At 38.0% G+C, this 14,650-nt stretch overlaps 1 pseudogene; it reads right to left on the reverse strand.

Annotated features, from left to right (window-relative positions):
* Window positions 1-13,596: 13,596 nt before the first annotated feature.
* Window positions 13,597-14,204, reverse strand: LOC101271218 (transmembrane emp24 domain-containing protein 2-like; annotated as a pseudogene).
* Window positions 14,205-14,650: the final 446 nt, after the last annotated feature.

A 14,650-nucleotide genomic window follows, 5' to 3' on the forward strand; every position in this document is an offset into this window, starting at 1 on the left:
CTCTAGGAATTCCTCCTCCCATTGCCAGACCCCCAGGTTGCTGGACCTCCAGGTTTGGAAGCCTGACGTGGGGCTCAGAACCTCCACTCCAATGGGTAGACTTCTGTGGTATAAGTGTTCTCCAGTTTGTGAGTCACCCACCCAGCAGTTATGGGATTTTATTTTCCTGTGATTTCACCCCTCCTACCGTCTCATTGTGGCTTCTCTTTGTCTTTGGATGTGGGGTATCTTTTTTGATGATTTCCAGTGTCTTCCTGTCATTGATTGTTCAGCATTTAATTTTTTAAAATGTTTTACTTTAAATGTTAAAAAGAAAATGTCACATTAATTAGAGCTGATTATGATCACCATTGAAAGACTAATCGAGAAAGCTAGATAAGGTTGCCTTTTACAGGATGGTATTCAAATAGAGACCAATCCTTACAAAAGCATTAGCCAATTGCAACAATAGGTCTTTATATTAGTAAAGCTGGACTAATAAATTAGAAAGGCCGGATTTTTCAAAATATAAAGAACTTCCTGTTTAATTTATATCACAGTGGGATAACCTGTCTGATAGAATAACATGTTCTTCAACATGTGGAGGTGTTTAAGTAGGAGCAAGATAGTAAGTTATCAGAGACGATGTTGAAGGGGTCATGCATAGGGGAGAATATTGTTTCACTCATTGAGAAATATTTACTGAGCGCTAACTATGAGAATGGTAAATGGGCTTTTGCTGCATGGCAACTCCAATCAATTTGCAGAAGCTTCCTGGGACAATGTTGAGAGGCAACAAATCTGTAGAAAGACTCTTATAATAGATTAGTAATGTTTGTCATAAAATCAAGAATAGGGAGAAATAGGTTAAGTTTTAGCTTGTTGTATTCCTGACCTACCTGTTTCCAAGCACTTTTGGATACCGAGACTACAACGGTAAATAGCAGAGGTATAGTCCCTGCTTTCATGAAACACATAGGAAGATAAAAAGACCTCTATGAATTACTACCAATTGGCTTTCTAGGATTACACTGGAAAACTTTTGTCCTAATAACTTCTCACTAAGCTTACTCTTGGGGTTAATTTGGGAAAAATTTTCAAGTAGGAAATGAATGAATAAAAATGTTTACTATAAATACGGAAGTTTTCTGTGGGGTTATCAAGAGGTTTGCAATGTCATTTACTTCCTGAATGTCAATGAAGACCTTGTTGGGTAAAGCCCAGCAAGCAAGGAACACCCATTGAGGGAGCCTCTAGGTTCTGGAGTATCTTTTCTATTCTATAACCAGTGGATCAGAAACACCCATCTCAGGGAAGTTTTTGGTTGCTTGTGTTTGTTTTATTTTTTCTGGAAGGAGCAACTACAAATCAAGGTCAGAGGATAAGAAATAATGATATGAAGTGTCTGAGGGAAAAGATTCTTCATTAACTTAAACACTGTTGAGAGAAAGGGATGATGACATAATACCAGTTAATTGCAGAAGTCTTGATTAAGGAGTTGGAGCTACCTGGCATGAAAACAACCAAGGGAGGCAAGCAAAGAAGCAACTGCCTTGGGAAGAAGTGCACAGCCAAGCCTGCTCATGGAATGGACACCCCAAAGGAAAGTTATTAAGGCAAAAGACGTCAGAATGGTAACAGATCAAGAAAACCCTTGAAAGAGTCAGAAATGAAGATGCTGGAAGCACTGAAAGATGCCCTAGATTGTCAGTGAGATGTTGGAAGGACTTTCTGGCCCTCTCTGTACCTGACTTTAGAGGAAAATGTAAATACTGGTAGATAAGTCATTTTATATCAGGTGAAACTCACCCATGAGTAGCTCTCCAGGTGAAGGCTAAGAAACACTCTCAAACTTCCTGTAAAAAGATATCTAAATTCCTGAAAGCTCCTAAAAAGAATGCTCTATTGTGACTCATTATTCCACATGGGTTGATTGGATACTAAATAAAGAAAACTGGGTCAGGCATTGTAGGTGATTCCCATAATATTTGAAAATATAATCTGTCTTCTATGAGATTTCATTCTAATTGAAAAGGTAAAACAATCACTCAGTAGTATAAGAGGAGTGAAAGACAGATTTTGATAAAGGCCAAATGAGCAAGAAAAAAGATTAAAATTGACCCTAAAAGTGGGAGATGAATTATTTAAGTAGAGGAGGGGAGAGAACCTCTTTCTTGAGTATCATCAAAAGACAGAAATCAAGAGTCAAAATAAATCTCCCAACATCCTCATAACAACCTTACCCAATAATCTTATGGTTCTCTAAGTATGAAGGTGAATTTCACGTATGACATGGTATCTCCTTTAAATTTAGTATCTTTACAGTCTCACTTTCCAGTATACCTCCAAGTCTTCTACATTACAGCCACATCAGTCTATTCACGGAATACAACATAACATGCACTCAATTCCATTATTTCTTACCTCTTCTCAGTCTGGAATGTCCTCCTCTCTCCCCCACATCCACATCCGTGAAACATTTCTTCTCCATGAATCTTTTCTGATCCATCTAACAGGAATTAACTGCTCCTTTATCTTCAATCCAACATGTCCCTTGTAGTTTTCACTATATTCTACTTTACATCGTATTAAAATTAACTGATTGCAATCTATTTCCTCCATTAGATTGTAAACTCCTTGAGTAAAGTCATATCACTCCTTACTTGTTTTTGAAATTTCCTAGTTCCTAGTATAGTTCTTTGCAGATAGAAGGTGCTTAATCAAAGTCAACCATGCAACCAAACACCAAGCCACCTTCACCAATTTCCACACAAGCACTCTAAGTATTTTGGGATTCTGCTTTATTATCTGTTCATATAGAATATAATGCTATTTAGAGTATAGTTCTGGAGCCCAGAATGCCAGGGTACAGATCCTGGATCAGCTACTTAAGAGCTATATGATCTTAGATACTAATTAATATCTCTATGCTTCAGTTTCTTCATCTGTAAAGTGGGAATAATAACAACACTTATACCATAGTAGTTGTGAGGCTTAAATAATTTAATCAACATAAACCCCTTAGAACACAGGTCTGTCACACAATAAGCACAGTAAATTTTAGCTATTTCCTCACAACCTTGATTATCTAATTGTAATTCTACTTTGACTGGTAAAATTATTGTATTTGCCTGTACATACTTGAAGCAGACACCATTGTTTGCCCAACAAATATTCTATTACTCTTTCTTCCTATTTGTTTCTTGTTATCCACCTCTGTGAAGATATATGCTTAGAGAAAGTAAACTCATCAGTTCAAAGGTAAATCCTAAATAATCTAAATGAAACATGGTAATTCCATTCTCCATGGTTTAATGGTAGGCATGTAATGAAACAATTAGAGAGATACACTGGAGAACTTCTAAATTCCTTTCTCTTTCCATCCCCACCTCCCTCATCTCCCCCTCCTCATCTTCCTCCTTCTTTTCTTTTCTCTTCCTTCCTCCCACCATCCCACCCTTTCTTTCCTTCTGTCCTTTCATTTTCTTTCTTTCTTCCTTCTTTCCTCCCTCCTTCTCACTCTCTCTTTCTTTCTTTCTTTTTCCTTTCCTCCTTCCTTCCTTCCTCTTTCTTTCTTTTTCCTTCATTCCTTCTCTCCTTCCTTCCTTCCTTCCTTCCTTCCTCCCTCCTTTCCTCCCTCCTTCTCACTCTTTCATTCATTCATTCTTTCTTTCTTTCTTTCTTTCATCTTTCTTCTTCTTTTTTCTTCTTTCCTCCCTCCCTCCCTCCCTTCCTTCCTTCCTCCCTCCCTCCCTCTCTCTCTCCCTCTTTCTTTCCTTCTTTCTTCCTTCCCTCCTTACTTTTCAGCAAAGCAACATACCAGAAAAAATAGTTCCTCTTCTGCTCTTAACTGTGACACCTATCACTGCAGCAGCCATTTTGTGACTGAGAGTGTCATGGCCACACTGATGATAAACACACTAATGATGTCAGAGCAGAGAGAAAGAGCTTGGATCCAAACTGATATTGTTGACTCCATTTGTTTGCTAAACTTTTATACATATAAGAAACACCTATGATACCAATTTTAAGAGTACAAATTTTGGGGTCTTACCCTAAGCCCCAGAAACAGAGTATCCAAGACAAGATGCTGGAAATTGTGATTTTTAAGCAATGAGTCTTAACATCAGGGAAATTTAGAAATACTTCTTTAGTCTATCTTCAGTTTAGTTTCCTATTACTTCATCTAATACTATTTCTATTATTTCATTTCATATCGTACCTGATATAAAAATTTACTCAATTACATGGTTAGGGTACCAATATTGGACTATTGTAAAATTTCAGTGAGGATAGCTCCTTGGAGTTGTAAATAGGTTTAATAATCCTTCACATTCCAACTGTGCTTAAGGGACTTCCCCCTTCCCAAGCTTCCCTATTCCTGCAACTCATGATTGTTTTCAGTGGGCAAAGGCATCAAGGAATGTTTAAAGCAACCTTAAAAGGTAAAATCAATCATACACTCTTTTGCACTAATAGACACTCATCTAGTAGATGCAAGCAAATTATAAAGTGAAATGCAGCTTAACCAAGCCACACCTTAACTAGGCTCATAAAGGTACCCAACTAGCTACCTTGTCTGGATTTGACTTGCTTTCATTTTAGGATATAGTATCACCCTTTGTACCTGTTATGGGCTGAGTTGTCTCTCCAAAATTTATATGTTGAAGTCTTAATCCCCAGTACCTCAGAATATGACTGAATTTGGTTTAAGGTCTTGAAAGAAGTAATTAAATTAAAGTGGGGTATATGGATAGGCCTTAACTCAATATGATGGTTGCCTTTGTGAGAAAAGGAGATTAGGATACAGACACACACAGAAGGAAGACCACGTTAAAACATGGAGAAGACAGCCATCTACCAGCCCAAGGAGAGATGTTTTCAGAAGAAATCAACCCTGCCAACACCTTGATCTTGGACTTCTAGTATCCAGAACTGTGTGGGAAAAAATGTCTATTGTTTAAGCCACCCAATCAGTGGTACTTTGTATGACAGCCCTAGTAAACTAATACAGTGACTTTTATACATGAATCTTTGCAACTTACCTTTTGACCTGCTCTGATATCTTCTGAATCATGGGCAAAGCCTGCACCTTAGTCGTCAGTCTTGCCAATGACTGAGTCTATATTAGGATCCTGTTTCTGCCAAAACCAGCCATTCTCAGGACTAGCATTGCAATCCGAGAAAAAGACTACACTATTTTGTAGTATCCTCTTTCTATTTAACTTTAAACTATTTGAGGGTAGAGATAGTCTTCCTGCTTGTGCATCAAAATCAATTTATGCTTGTCTGTTTTTCTCTCCACTGAGCGTGTCTTGAGGATAAAACTGTCTTGCTCAGCTTTATTATTCCAGCACCTATCACAGTGACTAGTACATAATAAGTTTGCCAAAAATGCATGTTAAAAAATGAACAGTGAATGAGTGAATGAATGAATGAAACACAAGTAACATGAAGTCCAGAGAAACAGTACACTATTACGCACCAACCAGGCATTTGATAAATATGCCAACTAGCTGACTAGCGAAGAGAGCAACTCTATAAAGATAACAAATTACATCACTTTTCCCCAGCTAGATTGATTACACGTATTACCATGGCTATTTCTTCCTTGCAACATTTTTCATTATAGGGAATATTAATGAGTTAACAAGAATTCTATCTCTGTTTATCTTCTTTCCCATTTTAACAAGTAATTCTGATGCTAATTGACAAATGTCTAGATTTATAATAACCTGACCACCATGAAAATAGCAGTGTGATGCAACATTTAAAAAATTTTCTGTGCAAAAGTAATTATTGAAATTCCTTGGTAAAAATTTGAAAACATATCAATAACAAATACTATCCATCTCCAGGTAGGAAGATTTTCCAGTGTTTTCAGGTCACAACTTTTTTTTTTTTTTTTTCTTTTGCAGTATGCAGGCCTCCCACTGTTGTGGCCTCTCCCATTGTGGAGCACAGGCTCTGGACATGCAGGCTCAGCGGCTATGGCTCACGGGCCCAGCTGCTACGCGGCATGCGGGATCTTCCCAGGCCAGGGAACGAACCCGTGTCCCCTGCATCGGCAGGCGGACTCAACCACTGTGTCACCAGGGAAGCCCCTCAGGTCACAACTTTTTAATCAATTAATCGATATATATTTATTTAGCCTCTAAAATATTCAATGTACTATGCTAGGCATCAGTGGGGACAGAAAAAAATATGTAAATTTCTTCTTTCTTACCTCAGAGTACTTATATTTGACTGTGTTGAAAAAATATATACAGGTGAAAAGTTTATATGTCAGAATAACACTACAGGTATTGTGAATGTCAAATAATTTATGTGTAACTTAATATGTAATAAATGATAAAAATAATTTATATGATGTAGAATTTCCTGCAATAAGTTTCATTTTGGAGAATATATATGAAATATATTTTTGTGTATATGCATGTGTGCATAAAAAATGTTGCAGGGAGTAATGAATATCAGTCTAGGAAGATAAATACCAAAATGTAACAGTAGTTGTCTTTGGGTGGTAAGGTTCTGAAATGTCTGTTTACTATATTGTGTGAATTTTTACAGTTATGCATACAATAGCTTTGTGTAATTAAAAATATGAGGCTGTGAATAGCTACTACAAAATGAGGGGGGAATATAAAGAGTAAAAGCAAAGACTTCTAAAGAAGAGGAGATAATTAGGGCTGGAATATTCTGGAAAAGCATTGTGGAGAAGGTTGGACATGAGCTAGGCTTTGAAGGATGGGTAGAACTGAGGTGATGGAAGATGCTGGAGGACACTCATATTTGCACATAAACAGTACCTTTAAGTCAACACAAAGTAACCCCATACACTGACCACCGCAAGAGTGATCCATAGACCCCTCAAAAGCTGTTGATCCTGATATTCCAGAACATCTCATTTATTCCTTGCCTTTTCTTCTATTGCCATCTGGCCTCAGAATCTCAGTCTTGTCTCATATTTGTAAGTCTAGGACTGGTCTTTGGACTTGGCCTTGAAATTGGTTTTTCCTCTTTGGCTTCTGCCCTTTCTCAAGGACCCTGACACAAATGCTCCTCTCTCAACCCACTTTAAGTAGCATACCTCACTATAACCAGCCCCAGGACCCATCCTTCTGTCCTGGCACTAGCTAGCCCCTCAGTGGGGTGTGTTTGGTCCTCATCAACCCTAGAGGAGAACATGTTTGACTCCAGACACAGGAAATGGAATGACAAAGTGTGTAATGTACAAAGCATGTTTAGAGGCCAATGTTCAGAGTTCAGAAGGAGGGTTCATCTAGGGTAAGTGAGGACAAAGCTGGGTAACATTGAGAAAGACCTTGAAGGTAAGTGTATTAGTTTCTTATTGTTGCTCTAACAAATTATCACAAACATAATAGCTTAAAATAACAAAACAACATAAATTTATATGAGTGGGCTAAAATCAAGATATTGGCAAGGTTGTATTCCTTCTGGAAGTAGCAAAGAATCTGTTTCTTTGCCTTCAGCTTCTAGAGGCGGCCCACAGTCCTTGACTCATAGCCCCTTCCACCTTCAAAGCCTGCAATGGCCAGTTGAGTCTCTCTCACATTAACTGACTCTGACTTTTCTTCTGCCTCTCTTTCCACTTTTAAGGACACTTGTGATTACATTGGGCTCACCCAGATAATCCAGGAGAGCGTCTCTTTCATAAAGTCAGCTGATTTTAACAACCTTAATTCCACCTGCTACCTTAATTCCTCTTTGCCATGTAATGTAACATATTCACAGGTTCTGAGCATTAGGATGTGGACATCTTTAAGAGGGCATTATTCTGCCTGTCACAGATAGATTAAAGATTTGAATTTTGTCCTCTAGATAATGGGGAAATTTTGAGAGTTCTTAATAAGTTACAATGTAAAAGGAAGATTAAGATGCATAAAATCGCTTGGCTCATTTATTACCAGAAAATTGTTATTTCCCCCTTAAATGATTAAATTCTAGATCATATCATCAGGAGATCCATGTCCACTTTTTGCAACTCCATTTTCACAAAGGGAAACAGGATCATAGAGATCTAAAAGTGGCAAGTTACATACTACTTTGATCAAAAATTAAACCAGCAGAATTACCTGATGAGGTGAATTCCTCCCAGGCTCAAATATTCTGTGTCTGTGCACAATGATGCTTTCATTGTAGCAGATGGCAGTAGATTTGACTCAACCAATCTCAATTCTCCATCATACTATGTCTCTCTATCTTCCTATGACTTTCTGCCACCCCCCCAAAATTAATTTCAGACAGGCCTTTGTGCTTTGGCTGACATTCAAAACTGTCACCTCCGTGCACACATTAACTCCAAGGCCTCTGTCATCTCTCACATTAAAATTCTATCACTAGGAGTCAGCACAGCTTGACTCAGCAAGCTAAGGGGCTGGTCTGAGCAAGATGCAGTGACAGCAGGCTTCTCCTGTGACAACTTCGGTCAATTTGACAGCAATAAGACACCCTCCTTAGAACCAGTTGCAGCTCTTGTTGACCCAAGTGGGAAGGTCATCTTTCTGAGCAATTCTCTCCCCTTCCCATGAGAAAGAAGGGCCAAGGGTTACAAGACTTAGGTTGTGAATATTTTATGGTTAAATGACCACAACAGTGAGGAACAATTAGTGAATTCCACAATCTAGGTTTATATTCTAATTGTTAAGTATAGCTGTTTGCTAGCTTAAGAGGGACTCTTTAAAATGACAGCTCAAGAAATATACCCACAATGTGGGTAATAGGCAATGGGCAATTCTGTGTCGAAGCCTGATATGGAAAATGATTTTGAAATCACCAAGTCTTCCTCAGTTTCAAATAATGATCAGAGAGGTAAAATTTCCAGCGGCCACACTATTGATTACCACCAAGGCAACTCACCGTCTCCCTATCTTCCCCATGCCTGTCCGTTCTTGTGTGGTCTCTCATTTGGGTGTGTTGTGCAGCTAATACCACGATCTGGGTTTGGAGACAAAAAATTCATGAGGATCACAGTTTAAGGATTGATTCACTCAGCTTTTAGGACTAAGTTAAATTACACACAAACACATGAAAAATGATGAACAATAAAGCATTCACTTCAAAGGTCACTTCCTCTATGAAGTATTTTTTGGCTTCTCCCCAACTCCTGGGTAAAGTGAGTGTCTCACTCCTATATTCTCCCACTGTGGTCTTTTTTCTTAATTCAATTTAATTTTATAATATGTAAAATTGCATTGTTTAGGGCTTCCCTAAACAATGGGATTTTAACATCAGTGTATATCATTTGGGAGGGAAGTAACAGTGAATGGCTACAGAAGACATGCCATCCGGCTTAGAGTCAGCGGTACAATAGAATGGAGTTTTGCCCCTTTCAGAAATGAGTCTGAGCTTGGGGGGTGCCACTTAAAATACTGAGCTTGTTTCATTCTCTGTAAAATTTGGTATGAAGCACACTTCACCAAAGGTTTGTGTAGATTAAATGAGATCTTTGAAAAGAAGCTCTACAACTTTATTCCCCATTTGGAATGATTATACACCATCTAGTTTTTCATGTAATGGGCATGTTACTTTTTTAAGATAAAGTGTGGGCTATTTGGAACTCTTCTGCCTGACATAATGCTCTTCAACCACAAGAGCACATTACCTGTAAAAACGGTCCCCATAGCTGTCTCTAGCTGCTTTTTAACTTAATTTTATCTTTAATAGAGATTTTGAGCAGAACATATCATATCACCAAATCACTACTGGAGGGGAGATTGGGATAGAGAGTACAGTGTCATGGAGAAGGAACTGTGAAGTAAACAGAAGAAAATCATCAAGTTCAAAGACTATTATCCCAGACCTGACCTTCTCCAGACACTATTCACAGCCATCTCAGATTTCCCGGACTTCATACCACTGAAGCTGCTCTTGGGATGTCAGATTCTATCTGAAACTTGGTGTGTCAGCAAGAGACTGGCCAAATATTCAAATAAGCAGTGTTTCGGAGAAACTTCATTGTAAGAAAGATGACAGAGGGGTAGACTTAGGTGACTCCATTCCAACAAGACAGATCTGTGCTGTCATACGGCAGCCAGTTGCCAAGCGAGGGTCACCATAAAAGCAATAAAAGAAGTGGGAAGACTTCTTTTCTTTGATAATAACAACTAATATTTCTAGAGCACTTCAGAATTCACAGAGAAATTCATGTACATTAATTTATTTGAGCCTTTCTGCAATTCTGAATATGTTATTTTCCCCATGTTGTAGCTGAAGAAATAGAAGTTCAGAAAGATTTAGGGCTTTAATGGAGTTCATACAGCCCTTAAGCAACAGAACTGGGATTCAAATGCAGCTATGTTTATGCCAAATTTGAGGCTTTAGACTCAGAGCTGCAGGGACAGGAAATCACAGACCTGTCTGGTGATGTTTATTGCTCTTTGACCCACTGTGCACCCTTTTCCCTTTAGGTTTTGTGCTCTGCTGTGTCCCTTGCCTGAACCTCCCTATCTAGCCCCTCTGGCTTATATGAAGCTTAACTAGGCCAAGTGCACTTTTTAAAAACAATTACAAGACACTTTTTAGAGAAGTTTAGCTTTTCAGAAAAATTGATCAGAAAGTACAGAGAGCTCCCATGTAACCCCTCTCCCATCCCCCCTGAACACCCTTTCCCCTATTATTTATGTCTTTATTGTGTGGTACATTTGTTACAATTGATGAACCAGTATTGATGCATTATTATTAACTAAAGTCTACAGTTTACAACAGTGTTCATTCTGTGCTGAACATTCTGTAGATCTTGACAAATGTATGTGTGCATCATTACTGTATCACAGAGAATAGTTTCAGTGCCTAAAAGTCCCCTGTGTTCCACTTATCTGACTCTCCCCCCCTCCTCCAGTACTCCTTACAGCCACTGATTTTTTTACTGCTTCCACAGTTTTGCCTTTTCCAGAATGTCATAGAGTTGGGATCATACAGTATGTAGCTTTTTCAGATAGGCTTATTTCCACTTAGAAATATATATTTGAAGTTCCTTCATGTCTTTTCATGGCTTGATAGCCCACTCTTTTTTAGCACTGAATAATATTTCATTGTATCACAGTTTGCTTATCTACTCATCTATTGAAAGACATCTTCATCACTTCAAGTTTTATCAATTATGAATAAAGTTGCTATAAACATATGTGGATATACATAAGTTTTCAACTCCTTTGTGTATACCAAGGAGCACGTATGTTTGATCATATGGTAAGACCATGTTTAGTTTTGTGAAAAACTGCCAAACTGTCTTCCAAAGTGGTTGCACCATTTTTCATTCTCCCCAGAAATGAATGAGAGTTCCTGTTGCTCCATATCCTCACCAGAATTTGGTGATTTCACTGTTTTCAATTTGGCTTTTCTAAGAGGTGTGTAGTAGTATCTTATTATTATATTTATTTGCATTTCCCTAATGACATATGATGTTAAGCAGTTTTTCATTTGCTTATTTGCCATTGTATATTTTTGGTCTATTGTCTATTCATATCTTTTACCCGTTAAAAACAACAACAACTGGTTGTTTGCTTTCTTATTAGGGAGAAAGCACTTTTTTTTTGAAATTTACTATGACCATGCCAGCATTCATGAGTCTTACCTCTCTGAATACCTGCAGCTCACATTATCTGTATACTAATTCTCTCTCACTTATTATGACTTCCACTAACACTTTACTTCCCATGTCTGGTACAGCCTCCCTAATTTGCTGATAAGCTTCTTCAAGGAAGGAATCATTGTTGTACATCCCTGAACCACCCATAATATCTAACAACATGTTTTGTACATAGTAGGCATTCAGAATAACGTGTACAGTAGTTCAGTTAAAACCAAGACTATGTTTTTAACCAAATTAGGATGGAACTAAGTAGAGTAGATGAGGTATCAGGATATCTGTATGCTAGTTATTAATCTTAGAGGCAATTACTTCCTGGGCTTCAGTTTCTTTGCTGTGAAACATCTGGTATAAAGGGCAAATGCTCTATGGCTACAAAATCACTTTGGATGTTTATGAAAGGAGAACTCGCTTCTAGCATCCGAAAATGTTATATCATTATCACCCTATCCCCAACTTGGAAGAAGGCAAAAGCAAGATTAAAGCTTGTGCCTAACTGCAGTCAAGGACCTTTAGTTTGTAGGAGTTAGAACTTTGAATAATCCAGCAACCACTGAATTAACAAAAGTCTTAATTGGGCAGAATATATTGTCTTTAATAGAAGCTGATAGAGAATGCAAGGTTGAAAGCAACACAGTAGACATATAACAGAAGACTCAAATAGAGTCCACTTTGGGATTGCACCAAGCACACAATAATTCTATTTATTCATTCAACTGATTCATTCATTCATTTATTTATTCATTCCGTTTTTTCTATAACTGAAAAGTGTTAAACTCAGGACTCTTTGTATTGAAGCAGGGTATGTGCATGTGAAAAATGAAAACTGCCAGAGTCTGCAAATAAGGCTTTGTTAGGTTGTGAGATGATCCTCAGTCAATAGATTCCGGATGTGTAAGCATGTATTTGTAATTTCTTCCGGTGAGGAAGGATTCTGGTAATCAAGACAAAACCTGAGAGGACAGTACAGCTAAGACAGAGGCTGTGTCAAGGACCTTTTCTGTTACTGGTTAATTACATTGTTCAAAGGGCTTATTTTATAAGACTGTTTAATATACCCAAGACTTTAGGTAGTTGTGAATTATAAAATACAGGAGTAGGGAGAGAGGGAAAGAGTAGACAAAAATAAAAAACAAAGCAACAAATTCCAAGTGGTACAAAACTTCTTAAATCTTACAAATTTGTTTCAACACATGAAATAAATTGGTAGGTAGCTTTGGCAAATCTCTTGTGTGTGGAAAGGCTGCCAGAATGAATTATTGTTCTGCCTAAACTCCTCCAATAGCTGTTTGGTTGTGGTTACACCTTTGTACATGCTGAATCTCTGAGCTCTCCTCTGGATAAGAAAGCTAATAAATAGTCTCCTACACTATGAAGGGTTACTGAGAGAAATCAAATATTATTTATGTTTAACCGTGTTAATTCAGTCAAGGTATATAAAAATATGAGCCATTTTCTGTATCAACACTGGAAATTGGTCTTGGAGTAGGGAGGAAATCTTACTAAGCATCAATTTGTTTATAAGGTTAACTTTAGAAATTCGAACCTACTATAAAAGCAGATGCTTCTCATTTAATTTTTATTAAAGGATTTACAAATGATTTATTCAAATTTTTAAAAAATGTGTCATTTTATGTTAATATTCTGGTTATGCTCCTACACTAAGTGAATGAAAAATGTTAACTTCATTTCCAGGGTAATCGTGACATATTTAATTTAGAAGAAATGTGTTAAAGATAAAACCATAATAATTCTGGGAGGCATAAAAAGCACTAAAATAACTGATATATTTATTTAATAGCCCCTAAAATCAACAATTTTTCAGACATTTGGTGCATTGCAGGCATGCGGACATCTGCATTCTGAATTTCAAGTAAGTCTCCTTGATGTCCAAAATTAGGTAGATGCAATGCGCCTTTGTTAGTTTCTTTTTCTTTCTTTCTTTCTTTTTTGACATTACTATAACCAAGATGTTTGGTAAACAGTGAATTATGAGTTTGGGATCATCAGAAAAAGGTTTTTGAAACAACTTTCCGGACTACAAAAAATCTCTTCAGGTAGTAGATCCATCCCAATGTCATGGCACTTAGAACAAGAGCTTCAAAGAAGGACCAAAGGACCAGTCTGCTGTTTGTGCTGTCATTGATTTCTCTGTGTATCTCTCCCGAACTTCCATGTATTCCTGTTCATGCTCTCCAGCTGTCATCGCCACTGCGAGCTCATTAATCATTTCTTCTAGCCTGTTCTGGTGAGCTTCTGTTTCCATGTCCTTTTGGAGCCTCCCCAATATCAATGGTGAACACCACTATCTTTGGAGTCATGTTGGACATTCCACTGCTAAAACAAAACTTATATGCTGCTGCTCCATCCATGTGAGCAGCAAATGTGTATTTCCCACTGGACTCCCAGTCTCCTTTATAAATTCCTTTATTATCAGGCCCTGTAATCTCCACGTCAATGTCCAGGCAGCCAGCCTCAGCCACCTCAAAGATGAGGCCCATCTTGCTGCCCGAGGTGACTCGCTCGAAGAAGCACTCCTGGGCATGTGCGTCAGTGCTGATGCCTCGATGCTGACAAAGTAACCCAAGGCAGTGGCCAGGAGGGCGGCCAGGATTCGTTAGTTTCTATGGGCTCTCAAAATAAGATTATTTGTATTTTGTTTTCCTTATAGTTTATCTACATGATAAATGTTGATAGTACAAAGACTGTTTAATTTTTATTTATTTATTTATTTATTGGCCATGTGGCTTGTGGGATCTCAGTTCCCCAACCAGGGATGAACTCATGCCCCCTGTAATAGGAGGGCAGAGTCCTAACAACTGGACCACCAGGGAATTCCCTGTACAGAGACTGTTTTACATTTAACATTTCTTCTCAAGTAAATATAGTTAGAATGGCCCTTGATGCTGGAAGACACAGATGACCCTGTGCATTATTCAGCTTTCCTCAAGTTAAACAGCCCACAAATTTCAGTGGCTTACAACAACAAAGGCTTATTTCTCACTCACATTACGTATTGGTGACTGCTCTGCTTCTCCTCCCTGTGTCTTCTTTATCCAA

This window comes from Orcinus orca, chromosome 1 (assembly GCF_937001465.1).
Source record: "Orcinus orca chromosome 1, mOrcOrc1.1, whole genome shotgun sequence".
Taxonomy (NCBI): Eukaryota; Metazoa; Chordata; class Mammalia; order Artiodactyla; family Delphinidae; genus Orcinus; species Orcinus orca.